Here is a 17046-nt window from a genome sequence, read left to right as displayed (position 1 = left end):
ACTAAAGCACAGACGTACGAAAGCAACTGGTGTTCTCTGGAAATAGCGAAAGTGCCCCCAACATGTGAGACACACAGAGGTAGCCTCAGTGGGCTGGAGAGGTTCCTGAATGTCCTGGAACATTTGCATGGCACTCCGTGGGCTCCAGGGAAGACAGGGTCGCAGCGTGGCTGAGAGCAGTCAGACTGGGAGGAGCCTGGGAAGGGCAGACAGGACCACCTCTAGAGAGACGTTGAAAGAGAAACTGCTTTCCAGACAGCCCCAGCTCCCCAGACTTGTGGTCACGAGCCCAGTGCTGCAGCCAGAGTGACTCAAGACCTCTGCCTCCCGGGGCCACCGGCTGAAGGCAGGAGGGATTCCCCTGAGAAATGAAACGGGGAGGCACTGGTGGGGGCCCTGTGTGGGAAGCTCCTCCCTGCCATGTCATTCTCCCTGCACTGTGCAGTCTGTCTGGGTGGCAGCCCAGTGATGATGGGGGCTCACCCTGTGGTTTTTACCAACTCACAGAGAGGCAAGTTCCATAGCTCGAATGTGCATTTGGGCATGAGGAGTGGGAGGGGGCCTCTGTGAAGTCTGAATCAAGTGAATTTGGGAAATCCCAAGTCTGCAACTTACAAACAGTGACCTTGAGCAGCCCTGTGTCTATATGGGTCTCAGCTTGTCCATCTATAAAATAAAGGAGTTAGACCTATAAGTCCATTGTTATGCCTCTAACATTAAGAAGGACAGGACATTACTGGACACGTTTTAGTAATTCAACAATCAAGTATGCACGCGCACACACACACACACACGGATGGGGCAAAATGTTCTTTCATTTTTCCCTTGAGTCTCTCATCTATGTTAGTCTAGGTTTGACAACACGGAGTGAGTTTCCTCTGTGATTTCCATCTCTCTCTCCCTCTCTCTAGTTCCCTTGGTTTCTTCCTCGTAAGTTGTCTTCCTTGTAAGGGTAGGGGGAGCATGAGAGGGGGCTTGGCATCCTGTGAATGGAAGGAAAAGAATGGAGGCAAGTCCTTCCTCATCTAACCACAGGGTAAAAAAAAAATCTATAAAATATGCAAATCTATGAGTAAAATCAGCTCTTAGCTAAAACTGGTGTGTTATTCTATTCAAAACACCACTTGGTCTTTCCAAAGGAAGCAAGCCAAAGTTATTCATATATATATATATATACCCTCAAGGAAGAATTTGATGGAAATTGGATCGTCAAAGGTCAATTTGCCAAATGATCAAGTCATTTCATTACTGAAAATGTTCTTAACATAACGTTGTAGTTTCACCACCATGATAGCAAAAATATCTCGGGACTAGCCCCAGTTAGGTGGGCTAGTCCCGAGATATTGCAGTCTCTGCCATTGTCACCTACTGTCTCCAGGGGTCTCCATTCCAACCAGCTGGAAGGGGAGAAGCATGTGGATTAGCCTGTGTGGGAGGTGAACATCACTGGCGCTCACATTCTGTGGCCTGCCTCTAAGCCGCGTGTCCACCTACAAAGGGGACTGGGAATGTAGTCCCTAAGCAGGCAGCCTCTCCACAGTGACCTTCCTGGGAGCCCTGCAAAGGAATGTAAGGGTTGCAAACACCAAGTTCTTCTCCAATGCTCAACATCCTGCATAGACACACGTGGGCCTTTTCTTATACATGACTGCCTCCTCTATTCTGTGCCTGCCCCTGCCCAGACATGGAGAATGTGAATGAATGGACTTTTCCTTAGACATGGCTCTCATGTGGCCTTGCGTTTGGCCCCAGGTTTGGCATCTTCATCTCTCGGGCCTTGGCCTCTGCCTCCACCTCACCTCTGCATCTGCCCTGGCATCTCCCTCGGCCCTGCCATTTCACAAATGGTGTCCCCTTCAACACAATCTTTTGTTTTCTCTATTTTTAAAAACCTGCGCCCTGTCCACCTTGGAGAGCAAGGCCTGTAAAGCTCTAGGAAGCACTGTCTACGGGCAGAAAGCTTAGCTCTGAGAGACTAAGTGGCTACACAGAGAGGCCACATTTTGAGTTCTCTGTGGTAACAATGGAAAAGGGAGCCACTGAGCTTTGAAACTGGGATAAGTGTCCTGGCCCCTCCTTGCTCTCACCACAGAAACCTCCCTAAACACACTGTTTAAATGAGGGAACAAAAAAAGCATGTGGGACTTCTGCTTCCAGCCAAGATGGAGTTAACAGGGACCAATTTACCCTCTTTTATGAAACAAGAAAGAAAGAAAGTGAGAGAGGGAGAGAAAGAGAGAAGAAAGAGAGAAAGGGAGGGAGGGAGAGAGAGAAAGGGGGAGAGAAAAAAAGAAAAAGAAAGAAAGGAAGAAAGAAAGAAAGAAAGAAAGAAAGAAAGAAAAGAAAGAAAGAAAGAAAGAAAGAAAGAAAGAAAGAAAGAAAGAAAGAAAGAAAGAAAGAAAGAAAGAAAGAAAGAAAGAAAGAAAGAGAAAGGAGAAAGGAAGGAAGAGAGAAACAGGGAGAGAGAAAGAAAAAGAAAGGAAGGAAGGAAGAAAGAAAAGAAAGAGAGAAAGGAAGGAAGAAAGAGAGTACATAAAACAGTGATTTTTAAGACATAGAAGTCACAAAACAGAGGACAACCATGCCTGAGAGACCAGAAGCAAATTGTCCCAATGTACTGCCTATGACAGTTCTCTGGCTGTGGCACTTGAGGGGGAATTGAGGCAGACCCTGCAGACTCCCTGAGTCGAGGAGATGGAGCTGAGAGTCCAGGGAACCAAAGCAACCAGAGTTCGTAATACAGAGCACCAGAGAGGAGAGAACGCACAGTGAGAGGACCTCAGAAATCTGCATAGAACCCTCCGTGCATGCATCAACAACACATCATGTGAAGAAACTACCTGAAGTGGAGGAAAGAACCACCTGAAAGGACTGGAAGAAAAAAGGCCTAGTGCTCACACAGGACTGGGAACAGTGCCTACAGCCACCAGTCAGACTAAAAAAGCTCATAATTCACGGCACGTGGGGTGAAGTGCTCAGGAGGGTCTTGGCTCAGCAGTGAGGAATGACTAGTCGTAAACTGTGCTGCTCTAGACCCACCTAGCGAATTGTAAAAGTTAGACCTGTAAGAATCACAATGTTTCCAATACTTAACTACATCCCAGAACAAAACTGGAGATATATAGGGATACAACATATCCAACACCAACAAGGTAAAATTCACAATGTCTGATATCCAACCAGAGATTACCAGACACGAAAAAAATCAGGAAAACATGGCCCATAGTGAGGTCAACCAATCAAAACCAACTCAGAAGTAACACAGATGTTAGAATCAGCAGAGAAAGACCTTAGCAGGTATTAGAACTGTACTCCCAACATTCAAAAAGTTAAGTAGACATGGAGAATATTCAAAAGACCCAAATAAGACTTCTAGAGATGAAAACTATGTCTGAGATTTTAAAATACACTGATTGGATTAACAGTGGATTAGACAGTGCAGAGAAAAAGATTAGTGAACTTGAGAAAATAGAACTTTTTTTTTTGCAGTACGCGGGCCTCTCACTGTTGTGGCCTCTCCCGTTGCGGAGCACAGGCTCCGGATGCGCAGGCTCAGCGGCCATTGCTCACCGGCCCAGCCGCTCCGCGACACGTGGGATCTTCCCAGACCGGGGCACGAACCCGTATCCCTTGCATCGGCAGGCGGACTCTCAACCACTGTGCCACCAGGGAAGCCCAAGAAAATAGAACTTTTAAAAATAAGAAGAGCATCAGTGAACTGTGGGACAACTTCAAGTGAAGATGGACCAGCTTGCCTTGAGCTTTCACTCTTCCAACCCTCCCCTTTCAGAACCTTAAAGCCGGAGGATTACACCCAAGGGTGGTTTTGTCTTCCCACTGGTGCTTCGACTGAAAGGGTTTTTAAGGGGTATGAGTGTGTGTGTGTGTGTGTGTGTGTGTGTGTGTGTGTGTGTGTTTTACATTTTTTAAATGTTTCATTTAAAATGAAATACACCTGTAGATAATTACACATATCATGAGTGTCCAGCTCACTTATTATCAAAAATATTTATAAAAACCTTTTATTTTGGAATAATGTTAGATTGCAGAAAAGTTTCAGCAATAGTACAATAATGTTAGATTTGCAGAAAAGTTTCCTGTACTCCCTTCACCCAGTTTCTACTCATGTTAATGTCTTACATAACTGCAGTACAATTAACATGGGTACATCACTATTAACAAAACTACATTCAGATTTTGCCAGGCTTTTTCCATTATTGTCCTTATTCTTTTCCAAAATCCAATCCAAGATGCTATGTTGCATCTTGTCCTGAAAGGTTTAAAGTTGAAACGCTGAACCAAAGGGTTGCCTTATGAGGGGTTAGCAATCAGGAGTGATCAATAGTGGCCCTGTGGTTACACTATCCACTACCCACACTTTATATTCACAGGGACAGATGGAGACTAGAACTCTCTGTTGGAAATCCCCCAATATACATTACCAGAGTAGCATGAGCTCACTGGGAAAAAAAAATAGACATCTGAAAAGAAAGACTACAAAACAAAATTACAATAAAAATGGCAAATGGATCACTGTGGACTATATGAAACAGAAGAATAGACCAAGAATTTAAAATAAACATAATAAATATTTGGATAATGAGACAAAGACAACAAATTATTTTAAAACCAAGTGGAAATATTCACATTAGATCAGATAAATGCAGATAAGTGATAGGACAGATTTAGCTGAAGAATATATTAGTGAAGTGAAAGATCAAAATGAGGAATTCTTCCACATGGCAACAGAAAAAAAATTTTTTTAAAGAAACACAAAAGAAAAAAAATCTAAGAAATAAAAAGATCAGATGTAAAATTCTCAACATCCAAATAATAGGAGTTCTAACGAGAGAGGAAAACAAAAACAGAAAGGTGAAAATATTTGAACAAATAAATGGACATTAATTTTCTAGAATCAAGGAAAGATGAAAGACGTCACATTGAAAGTAGACAGAGAATGAAAACCCATACTTAGATTGTAGTAATATTTTTTTTAATTGTCCCAAATACAAAGGTAAAATTTGAAGACTTCCAAGGGTAGAGAATACCTACCTAGACAAAGCAGAGAAATACCTAGAGAAAGAGCAGACTATCTACAGAGAAGCATTCGTCTTTGCAGAAGAAGTGTTGGATACAAGAAGATGAAAGTAATTTTTTTTAATTGAAAGAAAATAATCTGGAAGGTAGAACTTTATATCCAAAAATTGGCATTAACATATGAGGGGTAGTAAAAAACATTCTCAGGCATACAAGGTACCAAAAGGGTTACCACACATTGAAAATAATTTTGGAAAAAGTAATCAAAATTTTAGACACATAAATCTAGGAAGGTAATACAAAAAATCTAGCATGATTGAAAAAGAAAAATATCATTTTCATATAATGATGGCATAGGAAGGGGGTGGAGAAGAAACTGAAGGATGTGAGAGCAGACTAGAGTATTTGTCTTTTTAGGGGAAAGACATAAATACTGACAAGTTTAACAGATTAATAGGGGAAATTTTTAAAATATATATTAGTCTTAAGTTTAAAGCAATCATCAGATGCACAAAATAGAGTATAACTTTTAAACCAGCAGAAGAAAATTCAATACCTCCAGTGATAAGCAAGAATAAAAAGAAATAAAAGAAGACATATAAATGGAAAATATGAAAAAAGATGGCAACTAAGTTTAAATATATAAAATAAATATAAATGGACTAACTGTCTCAATTAGAAGAGAAAAAGAGTCAGACTGGGCTTTAAAAAAATAAAATCCAACAATATGTTATCTACAAAAGACAATGGTACAAAAAGTTGAAAATAGAAGAATGAAACCCTCCACAGTAATAAATTTGAAAACCTACATGAAACTGATAAATTGTAAAATATAGAAAATGCAATATTGATACAAAAAGAACTTGAATAGACCAAAGAATGTTACAGAAATGGAAATGGTAGCCAGACTTTCTCTCTACTTTTCTCCCAAATACATCAGGCATATTGTATATGTACTATCTTATTTGTCTATTGTCTGAGTCTCCATCTTTTAATGTAAGCCTCATGAGGGCATGGACTTGTTTGTTCATTGCTATATCCCCAGTGCTTTAGAATAATGTTGAGAATGTAGACACCCAGTAAATAGTCACTGAATGGAAGGATGGATGGATGAGTAAATGGTTGGATGAAGTGAGTTGAAAATTCAATTCTTAAACTCTTCATCTATACTGAGAATAGAAAAGCTCTGCGATTCAAGATAGAGGATAGGTACTGGGGATTGATTAGGGGAGCACAGCCTAATCATCCATAGACAATATATAAATGAATTGCATGGCTGTGTTCCAATAAAACTTTATTTACAAATACAAAAAGCTGCTGCATTTGGCTCACAGGCCATAGTTTGTCTGCCCCAATATAAAGTACCATATTTGCCATTACTACCTTGAGAGGAAATGGAAAACCCAATTGTTTTTATAACAAAATAAGAACTTGAGTTAATAGTTTTTCAATTTTCCCACAAAGAAATTATAGTTACAGATGGTTCTCCAGGTGGATCCTCTAAACTTTCATAGAACAGATAATTCCAATTTATATATAAATTCTTCCAGACAGTAAATAAAGCTGAAACTCCTCAACTTATTTTATGAAGCCAATATAGTCTAGATAACAAACTAGACAGGGGGAAATACGTACAGGCCCCCCACTTCAAACATGTACCCACATACAAGAATTTTTAAAATAGATATATAGACAGATGGCAGACAGACAGCTGGATAGCAAACTTAATTGAGCAATGTATAAAAAGAAATACATCATGATCAAATAGAGGACGGTCTTCTATCTTATCTTTTCCTTAAAAATATAGAATACTTTAACATTAGGAAATCTACTGATGTAATTTACTAAATTGGGAAATTAGAAGGAGAAAATTATATAATCATGTCAATAGGTTCAGAAAAAGAAACATAATGAAGTCAGTCATGAATGGACTTTGGGAGAAAACACCTTGGGCAAAATAGTACTAGGAGGTAGGTTCCTTAACCTGGTAAAAAGGTAACTACCAAAAACCTACCACAAGCATCATACCTAAAAATGCAAACCTTAAAATCTCTTTTAAATCAGAAAAAGAACAAGAAAATAATCCCCACTTGAACTCCTAGCCAACATTATACTAAAAATAGAAATAAGAGATTTAGGGATAGAAAGTAAGAAACAAAACTGTCATTATTCCAGGTGAGTTTATTATCTTCCAAGAAAATCCAATATACAAAGCATTAGGACTATTAAGAGTGATATCATATATCATTATAGAAATGTCATACAACCAAATTCTATCTTAAAAGATAAAATGAATGAACTAGATCTATGTTATTAATATCAATAAATCTGTTAGGTGAAAATCAAAAGCCAGCTGAAAACGGATACAAGCAGTATGGTAATGTTACTGAATTAGACGTGAGACCCCCCCCCCATCTTGGTGCCCTAGCTGAACCTAAGCTCTCCCTTCCCCCCAATCCCCTATCAGACAGGGAGTTCTTTCCCACTCAGTTTCGAGCTCCCAATAATGAACTTGAATTTAGTGTAAGCAAAACAGGCTTTTACCCAAAGGCCAGAGAATGGAGAAGGGAAGCTCAAGCTCTAAAAGCACCTTCTCCCCAAAGAGAGGGGAGTAAGGGAATTTTAGGGTTAGGAGGGAGAGGGTCATCAGGGCTCTAGGAAAGGGGCGGAGATTTCCAGGGGCAGCCAGGTCATGCGCAGTCTTCCACGCTCCTTTGCACGTGGAACAAATTGTGCCTAGCCGAGCACAAATCCCCGCTTTGGGCGGAGACGTTAGCAAGGTAATGAAGCGAAGGTAATGTTGGGACAGCCCCCTGGTTTCATCTGCGCAGGCGAGTTCCCGTGGTCGTCAGAGCTGGTTTGGGATGGTTGACCACTGTGTATCTCTCAAAGTACAGCCCGCGAAGCATCTCTGCCAAACACCAGGTACTTTTTATTTTTATTTATTTATTTTTTTTTATTTTTTTGGTGCTAGGCGGGCCTCTCACCGCTGTGGCCTCTCCCGTTGCGGAGCACAGGCTCCGGACGCGCAGGCTCAGCGGCCATGGCTCACGGGCCCAGCCACTCCGCGGCATGTGGGATCTTCCGGGACCGGGGCACGAACCCGCGTCCCCTGCATCGGCAGGCGGACTCCCAACCACTGCGCCACCAGAGAAGCCCAACACCAGGTACTTTTGAAACGAACACAGAGATAAAGTATCTTTCAGCTCTCAGGGCTTGGTATGGAAACACAGAGATAAATCAAGGCAAGGAAAGCAGTGACTTTTAGCCCACTTTGCCCGCCATCTTGGACCTAGCTGGTTCAGTCTGGTTTTGTCTCTGTCCTTCGTGGCTTCCTGTTGATAAAAAACAACTAACCTGTATGATTGAAAAAAAAAAAAAAAAAAAAAAAGTTTCCGCGCCTGGAGCCTTGGCTGCATAGCGTGGGTAACAATACTGCTTATGAAATGTTTTTAAGTACACAAGGCAATACTATATATTGGTGTTTACCCACGTGAAAACAAATATTGAGCACCGAGAAGCTGCGTACTAACTTGAGAGTTACCTCTGGAGAGAGAGGGAGGGCAATTGGGTTTCAACTTTATCTGTAGTTTTACTTTCTTTCTAAAAGGATCTAAGGCTAATGTTAACATTTCTTCCGTCTGGTGATGGGTACATTGGTGCTTATGACATTTTTATCTATAACTTTCTGTAAGGTTAAAGTCTTTCCTAATTGAAATTATTTTTAATGGAAAGGAAAAGGAGCCATGATCAAACCTGTCTTATCTTAGAGTCGGCTCTGGCTGCACCTGTGAGTGTAGAAAGGACACCCCGCCCACCCCGGTGTCCCCAGGACAGAGGCTTACCTTTCACCATCTGGGAGTTCAGAGTGACATGGTCCTCTGTACCCCGAGGCTTCCTGCTCTGCCGCCGGCTCTGCAGGCTCCTTGGGAGGACAGGCTTGTGGGGGTCGGGGTCACCGATCGTAAGGGCAGCAGTCCGCTCCGTACTGATCTCCCGTTACCCCATCCCACAGATTCGAACTCCCGTTTCCCACCTAGTGTCGTCTGAGGCTCAGTTTGAAATTCTCTTCCATGAAATGGAAATCATGAGAAACTTAAGACAGTAGATTTGTTTATCCTTGGGGTGAATTACAAGCACATGGGGGCAATCATCCTCCTAATCCTTTCATCTGAAGGTCAAGAAGGGTCATAATTTGAGGAGAAATCACTGTCTCCTCTGGCTCCTACAGTGGTTCAAGACTTCAACTTTTTTCTTTTCTTTTCTTTTTTTTGTGGCTTCTCACTGTTGTGGCCTCTCTCGTCGCGGAGCACAGGCTCCGGACGCGCAGGCTCAGCGGCCATGGCTCACGGGCCCAGCCGCTCCGCGGCACGTGGGATCCTCCCGGACCGGGGCACGAACCTGTGGTCTCCTGCATCGGCAGGCAGACTCCCAACCACTGTGCCACCAGGGAAGCCCAAGACTTCAACTTTTAACACTGGGTGGTATCCACCAATTCTCAAAATACAGTGAGTTTAAGGCTGGGGCAGTGAAAATACAAGAAAAATGAGGAACACCTTTTTGTGCCAAGTAAGGATAGGCTCATGGACTTCTGGGAACATGTCAAGAGGACCCAGGAGCCAGAATGAAGGGGTTCCCACTGAACAAGCACAGTCTGGTCGTCGAAACCTGTGGAGTAAAACAAAAACTCATTTAATAAAATGAGAATCCATGAGACTATAGTGATATAAATTAATAAATGAGTACACAAGTAGATGGAGAAGAGAGGAAAGTCTTCTCTGTAGTAGAACAACAACTACTAAATACAGATAGAATGAGAAAAATGCTTGTGGGTAAGCTTTGAAAGCATGAAAGGCAAAGGGTAAGAAGGATCCAGTGAGCATGCTGATTGAAAAGCAAAACGTACAACCTGCTATCAGAAGAAAGAAGGTGACTACTTCCCCATCTCTGCCTCACCGAGAAAGTCCATTTTCTTATTGACTGCCCTGAGTCATCATAGTGTTTTCAGTTGTTCCCCCTCCCAATGACTAGCACCACTGCACCCCAATTAAACAAAAATTGGTGGATGGACCGCCACCTTGGGAAGAGAAGGCAACATGGAATTGTGGAATTCATATTACCTAGACTGAGAAATGGAAGCTGGCTTTGTGCCTTTCTTGCTGTGTGACCTTGAAAATCCCACATTCTTTATGCTCCAGTTATCTCATCTGTACAACAGGGATTCAAATGATTTCTCTACTTCACTCGGTGGTGATTAGGACCTAATTATTCACCACATGAGAAGGTGCTTGTAAACCACCATGCCAGCAGACACTTAGGGTATCACAGAATAAAGGGAACTTCTTAAGAAAGGGCAGGGGACAGGCAGCGTCGTCCATCGGCTGGAGACAGGCTAAAGTCCAAGTTATTATCTTTTCAACTTGAATGATGCACTGAACCCTTTTTAGAAAAGTCTCAGACTGCAAGCACCGACTTCAGTGGCTCTTACTATTTCTTATACACAAAGAAACGTAAAACTAGGTTTTGATGTCTTATGTTTCCTATGTGATTTATAGTGAGAACATCATTTAGGAGCAGTGAGCTAGGACGTTCTGGATTGAAGGCCTGAGGAAAAGAGTGAAAGGGGAAGAGCAGGCTGTAGAAGGAGAGTGTCTGACCTCATCCTTGGTTTTCTTTCTCCCCTGGAGACTATAACTAGCTGTATTAAGATCAGTGCAACTGCTATGGGCTGAATTGTGCCTCCCCCAAAATTCAGGTTTTGAAGTCCTAACCCCTAGTACCTCAGACCATGACCATATTTGGAAACAGGGCCTTGGAACAGGTGATTAAGGTAAACTGTGGCCATTGGGATGGGTCCTAATCTAATCTGACTGGGGTCTTTAAAGAGAAGATTAGGAAACAGAGAAGAGCACAAAGGGAATACAGTGAGAAGACAGAGGAGAAGGAAACATGAGGAAACAGGAAGATGGCAGCCCTTTGTAAGCCAGAGAGAGGCTTCAGTGGAAACCAGACCTACTGACTCCTTGATCCTGGACTTCCAACCTCCAGATCTATGAGGAAAAAATACGTTTCTGTTGTTTAAGCCCCCCAGTCTGTGGTACTTTTTTATTAGCCTGGGCTGACTAATGAAATTACATAAAGTTCATGATTTTTTTTTTTTAGAAGTTGTTTTGTGCTTTGCTTCTTCAGAAAGAATACTATGTCAGGACAGAAGATATTGTTGTAAATATTTATGATTTGCATATGTGAATATTAATGGTTAACTTTCTGTGGGCACAGGGTGGGGGTCAGGGGACTGGCAGCAAGAGTTGGGGTGTTTCACTTGTTTCTATCCTGTGATGACTGTCTGATGGGTACAAAGGCCTGGGTGCCAACACTGGCCAAACAGTGATGATCACACTTAAAAGGTTTCTTTCTAGTGTGGGCCATGCCACGCTGCAGTATATTCATAAAATGGAATACTCTACAGCCGTTAAAATGAACAAACCACAGCCACGTGACACACGGCTCATCTCCCAAACATAACGGTAAAAAATACAAGTCACAGAAGAAGACAAACAGTGTGATTTCATTCATATAAACTTCACAAACAGGTGGCTCAACTCTACCATACTGGAACAGATACCTAGGTCATAAAACCAGAAAAGCAAGCAAGAAAGTGAGTCTCCCAAAAGTGGGGATAGTGATGACCTGGAATTAGAGGGGGAAGACATAGCTGTCAGGGAGGGGACACAGAGGATAACAAGGTGCTTACAGGGCTCACTTGTTGCCCACAGTGGTTTGCTTTATATATGCAGTGTTTTACAATTTTTTTCTTGTATAAATCACATTAAGAAAACGAGGAGAGCTGAACCGAATATGGCTAATTAACTGTTCTCAATCCTGGTGGATCTGTGTTATGTCATTAATTACACTTCTCTGTAAGTTGTGAGGTTTGTTGGCTTTTTTGTGTGTTTTGTTTTGTTTTCATATTAGTATGCCAAGTGAATGAATCTAAACAAAAAAGAGTACATACATTGTACATGTTTTTATGGAATTTTATGTTCCATTTGTATAAAATTCAAGAAAATGCAAAGGAATCTAGAGTGGCAGGAAGCAGATCAGTTGATTCCTGGCAGGAAGGGGGTTGGCCAGGAAGGGGCAGGAGGGAGGGAGCCATGAGGAAACTTTTGGGGGAGGTGGATGTGTTCATTATGTTGAGGGTCGTGATGGATTCATGGGTGTATACTTATGTCAAAATATATAAAAGTACACACTTGAAATGTGCACAGTTTTTGATATGTCAGTTATATATCAGTAAAGCAGGTTTTTAAGAAAAACTTCCTTGTGCCTTTTCATATGGTTCAAATAGTCTTCAATATACATATATTGCTTAAAAATGAGGGAGATGTTTTTTAAATAATCAGAGAACTCTGAGCAAAGAACTTTGATGCTGTCTCCCAGGTAGTTGTATATGTGTTTGGGTCAGACATAGGATTCAATTATGTCAATATACTTTTGTTCTGCCTTTGATAGAAAAGGGGCCTCCACTCTTCTCTCTCCCCATTTCCCTTCTCCCCTCCCCCTCACTCTTTCTCTCCTTTTCTCTTTGGCTCTCACTCTTGCCTTCTCTCAGAAAATCATTTTCTGCAGCTGAGCACACGGCTTCAGAAGACGTGATAACACTCATGGTAACGATAAACGATCATTTCTGTTGCTGAATAGTGTTTTATAGTTTATAACATGCTGTCTCATATCTGTCTTTTGATTCTCACAACAATTCTTGGGTGTAGCAATAGGAAAATAAAAGGCAACTGTAACCGCTTCTGCCTTCTAAGGAGGGTGGTAAATTTCGTATCAGTGGGCAAATAAAACTGTTTGTTGTGGTCCACTTTCAGAGACTGTCAGCGAAGACAGCAGATGAAAGATTCAGCCATTTCTTTTACTCCAGCTCCCTCCCTTCAGCCCTGTGATAGCCTCTTAGGTTTAATAGAATAATGAGTCATTGGGATGCAAAGATAGGTCCAGACCTGAGTTGGGGGTTGTGGCAGACATTCTGGTTGCCTACCCAAAATTTATTCTTCTCTTCTTACTTACACAGGGCCCTGATTTTCTTGGAGGTAGCAATGTGCCAACTGAAAAACTAGATTTCCCAGGCTCCCCTCCAGAGAAGAGAGCCCATGAGAGTAACTTCTGGCCAGTTGAGTGAAAGAATAACTATAGTATGAGACTTCTGGGAATGCTCCCTGAAAAGGGCACTGACTCTGTTGGCAGGCCCCTTATTGGCCTTCCCTCTTCCTCTACCTGAAACATGGATGTAATGACTTGTGCTGCAGCAGTCATTTTGCAGTCCTGAGGTGATCTTGCTTGAGGACAGTAGGCTTGTGCTAAGGATGGCAAAATGGAAAGATGAGAGGAGGTTAGGACATTGATGAGATTGTGGCACTACCTTACCAGCCCTAGAATGCCTACCTCCAGACTTCTTTTACGTGAGAGAAAAATTGTAAACCTTATTTAAGGCATTGTTTTACAGGTCTCTATTGCAACAAAACACAGCCCTGAGTAAAAGGGTATTGATGCGCTACGTTATTCTGTGTTTTGAAGTGGGGGAATTTCTGGGGTGAATCCTACAGAAGGGTGCTCTAAAAAGAAGGGGAAATGAGCAACATGGTGACACAAACCTCTGTTTCCTCAAGTTTCATATAAAGCCTGCTGTACATATGTAGATGCCGTGTGTGCAGCATGTGAGGGGAGGTCAAGGCGGGGGTTGTGGTTCCTCTTCAATGTGGCATGAGAAGGGACAGCAGCTGTGAGCAGGCAAGTTGATCCTTCCACCAAGCTACTTCCAAATAAACAGGATCTCGAGCTAGAGGATGAGGAAACATTAACACTTCCCTTTTATGCCAGAGATACTGCTAAAGAAGCTTATCTCACAGCGCGTGGGGTGAATTTTAAACCAATACCATCTGAATTTTTTAAATCTAGATTTGAATCCCAGCCCTATACTTATTACTCCCTGTGTGAATTGGGGAAAAACCTTTAACGTCTCTGGGCCTCAATTTTTTCATCTGTAACAGGAGGAATTGGTCAAATTAAGTTCTAAGGTCCAATCCAAACCTTCTAGGAGTCCATTTAAAATATATCATTGGGGCTTCCCTGGTGGCGTAGTGGTTAAGAATACACCTGCCAATGCAGGGGACACGGGTTTGAGCCCTGGTCCAGGAAGATCCCACATGCCGCGGAGCAACTAGGCCCGTGCGCCACAACTACTGAGCCCGTGCTCTAGAGCCCGTGAGCCACAACTACTGAAGCCCGCGCGCCTAGAGCCCGTGCTCCGCAACAAGAGAAGCCACCGCAATGAGAAACCCGCGCACCTCAATGAAGAGTAGCCCCCGCTCACCCCAACTAGAGAAAGCCTGCACACAGCAACCAAGACCCAACACAGCCAAAAGTAAATAAGTAAAATAAATTTATACCAAAAAAAAATATTATCATTAAGGTAGAATTAAATCTGTTAAGCACTAAATGAAAATGAATTCAGCTTTATACAAATATGTACTTCCTAACAGTGAGAATCCACTGTCTCACAAGCCACAGTTCACGGGAGAACAGGACTTCCAGCTAGATGAGCCATGAATGCCTCATACAGTTCCTATACTGTAATCCTTCCCTAACTTCTGGCTCCTCACACCTAGGGCATAGGTACATTTACATTAGAAAATCTGCTTTAAACCTTGAAATTCATTTCCTTTAAATAAAAATGAAATAGACACAATGGGATATTTAAATACATTCTGGCACCATCCCAATAGCACAAGAATGTGCGACATGAAGCTGGTAACATCAGCAGGACCGTGGGAGGACTTTATTAGGCAAATCAGGTAGTTTATTAAACACACCAGGGCCTTCTCATCATAAATGCAGCTAAGCGGCCCTGGAGTAATGGGGATGGAGCCCCTCCTGAGCTCTAAGCTCTTTATTCTGACATTTAACGAGCATGAATAACCAGGGATGGATGGTGTTGTTTATGAGTCCTCGTGAACCCAGGAAAAGGGTGACTTCAAAGGTTCCTTTGGGATTTTTGAGGCCTTGTCTATAAAACAAGTCTGAATTAACTGGGTTCTACCTCATCCTCAGGACCTTATCTTCAGCTGGACTGGACCCTCCCACACCCAGGAACTGTGTAAGCAGAGAGTCTAGAGACTGAATCCTTCACATGTGAGTATGTCATTGAGTTATTTGCTGAATTATCCTCCAAATGATCATTTGTGTCCTGTTCTCTGGCAGCCTACATTATTGTGGTTGAATAGGGGACAGCTTCCTGTTCCCTGCAACTGGAAGGCAGTTTAAATACATCACACCTGTAAACAAAGCTAATTGACATCTATAGAGTAACCCAAAGAAGGCAAGGATTCCCCAAGAGCAGTGCCCCCCATCCCAGGAGGTATCCAAGCAGAGTCAGAGACCAAATAGAAATTTCATAATCAAATGGGTGGGGAGATGAGAGAAAGGACTTCAGTTTTCTTTTCTGTTGTAAAAGTTGGGGATTCTGTGACGTATAGGAGCAAATGCTACTCAGGTGTGAGTAATACTACTTGTTGTTTAAGACTAATTACACACCAGGCACTGTGCTGAATACTTTACTTCAGTTGTTTCATTTAATCCTGACATATAACAAAAGGCAGCCCTGTACCCCTTTCACATGGTACTATATCTGAATATCTGCAGACAGGGAACTGAGGCTCGGTGCATTGGAGAAACAAGATCCCACAGCCTGTATGTGCCAGGCTGGGTCTGAGGGCCCCAGAGTCTGTGCTTTGTACCTCTGCGGGGTGCTTCACCCACACAGGGGCAGAAGATGCAGCAACTACCTCATACAGGAAGCTTACTGGGCCGCACCCGGAACCATGCATCTTCCTCTAGCCACCGTTTTTCAAGGGTCTGTGCACAAAGACAGAGGAGAGTCTGGGGTGATGGAGCTGGGAAAACAGGAGTTTAAGGCTGAAAGGTCAAAAGGCTGCTGTACTGAGACCCTGAGAAAGGTGATCAGAGGGTAGAGCACTGGAGCTTTGGTTTCCTAAGAGGGGCTTTCCGGGGAAGGGAAGTTCTAGCCGAAAGTGTTTCTGTTCCTTTGAGCCACAGCTTTAGTTCCTCTGAGAGACCTTGGCTGGGTGCGATGCTTGAGGCCAGAGCCAGCCCCTATTCCCCTCCGCACCATCCCAAACCCCTCCTGGCAGGGAACCATCATCTCTGAAAACTGAGCTGTGCCCCTGGAGGCCCTCCCCACCCCCCACCCCCGCCAGGCTGTTCTCGAGCCAGCCTGAGTCACCTAGGGCTCTCTGGCTACTTACAGAGATTAGACTCAGCAGAAGGTGGGAGAAAAATTCAAGAGACTTGGCATCACCCCCCACCCCACCCTGTCTCTGTCTCTCTGTCTCTCTCTCTGTCTCTCTCTGTCTCTCTCTCTCTCTCCCTCCCCCCCCCAACCCCCGCAGTCCCCAGCGGTATTTGTTCTCAGAGAGGCCCTGGGAAGAAGGATGGTCACTTTCCTTTTTCCCCCGCAGATAATTGAAGAGAAGTAAGAAAGTACCTGTGTTTGAAGGCAAAATGACGACAATTAATCTCTAAGAACAGGGCCTCACTGTTAAATTCATTGGAGAAACAACTTCAAGAGTTTAACGACAATCAAGAGAATGAAATTTAATTAAGAGAAATAGTAATTAAATCGGGAAAGAAGTTTTTGCAAAGGGGATGGTGCAGGAAATTAAAACCAGTAATGCTGAAAAATGTGGTGGGCAGAGAGGGGGGTGCACTTAGTGGAGAAGAGGGAAGAGCAGACAGAGCAAGGCGGGTTGGGAGGTACAGAGGGTTTGGCACCAAGGCAAGGTCTTTGGAAATTGGTCTCCTTGAGAGACCAGGTGTCTGGCTCTTCCAATTTGGGCCTAAATAGGCCACCTCCTAATGGGGACAAGCTCTCCCTCAGGAAAATAGAAGTATCTAGTTGGATAAAGTATAAAAAAAGCTGTGGAC

The 17046-nt window shown here is 42.9% G+C and overlaps 1 long non-coding RNA gene across 1 annotated transcript in view; it reads left to right on the top strand.

Annotated features, from left to right (window-relative positions):
* LOC131760910 (uncharacterized) overlaps positions 1–15231 on the top strand; it is a 562803-nt gene extending 547572 nt beyond the window's left edge. Inside the window, exon 5 of the long non-coding RNA XR_010841623.1 lies at positions 15154–15231. This is a non-coding gene — a long non-coding RNA (uncharacterized lncRNA). The remainder of the gene's footprint in view (positions 1–15153) is intronic.
* The last annotated feature ends 1815 nt before the right edge of the window (positions 15232–17046 follow it).

This window comes from Kogia breviceps, chromosome 8 (genome assembly GCF_026419965.1).
Source record: "Kogia breviceps isolate mKogBre1 chromosome 8, mKogBre1 haplotype 1, whole genome shotgun sequence".
NCBI classification, from domain to species: Eukaryota; Metazoa; Chordata; class Mammalia; order Artiodactyla; family Physeteridae; genus Kogia; species Kogia breviceps.
The sequence above is the reverse complement of the archived record's forward strand: the minus strand, read 5'-3'. Positions and strand labels throughout refer to the sequence as shown.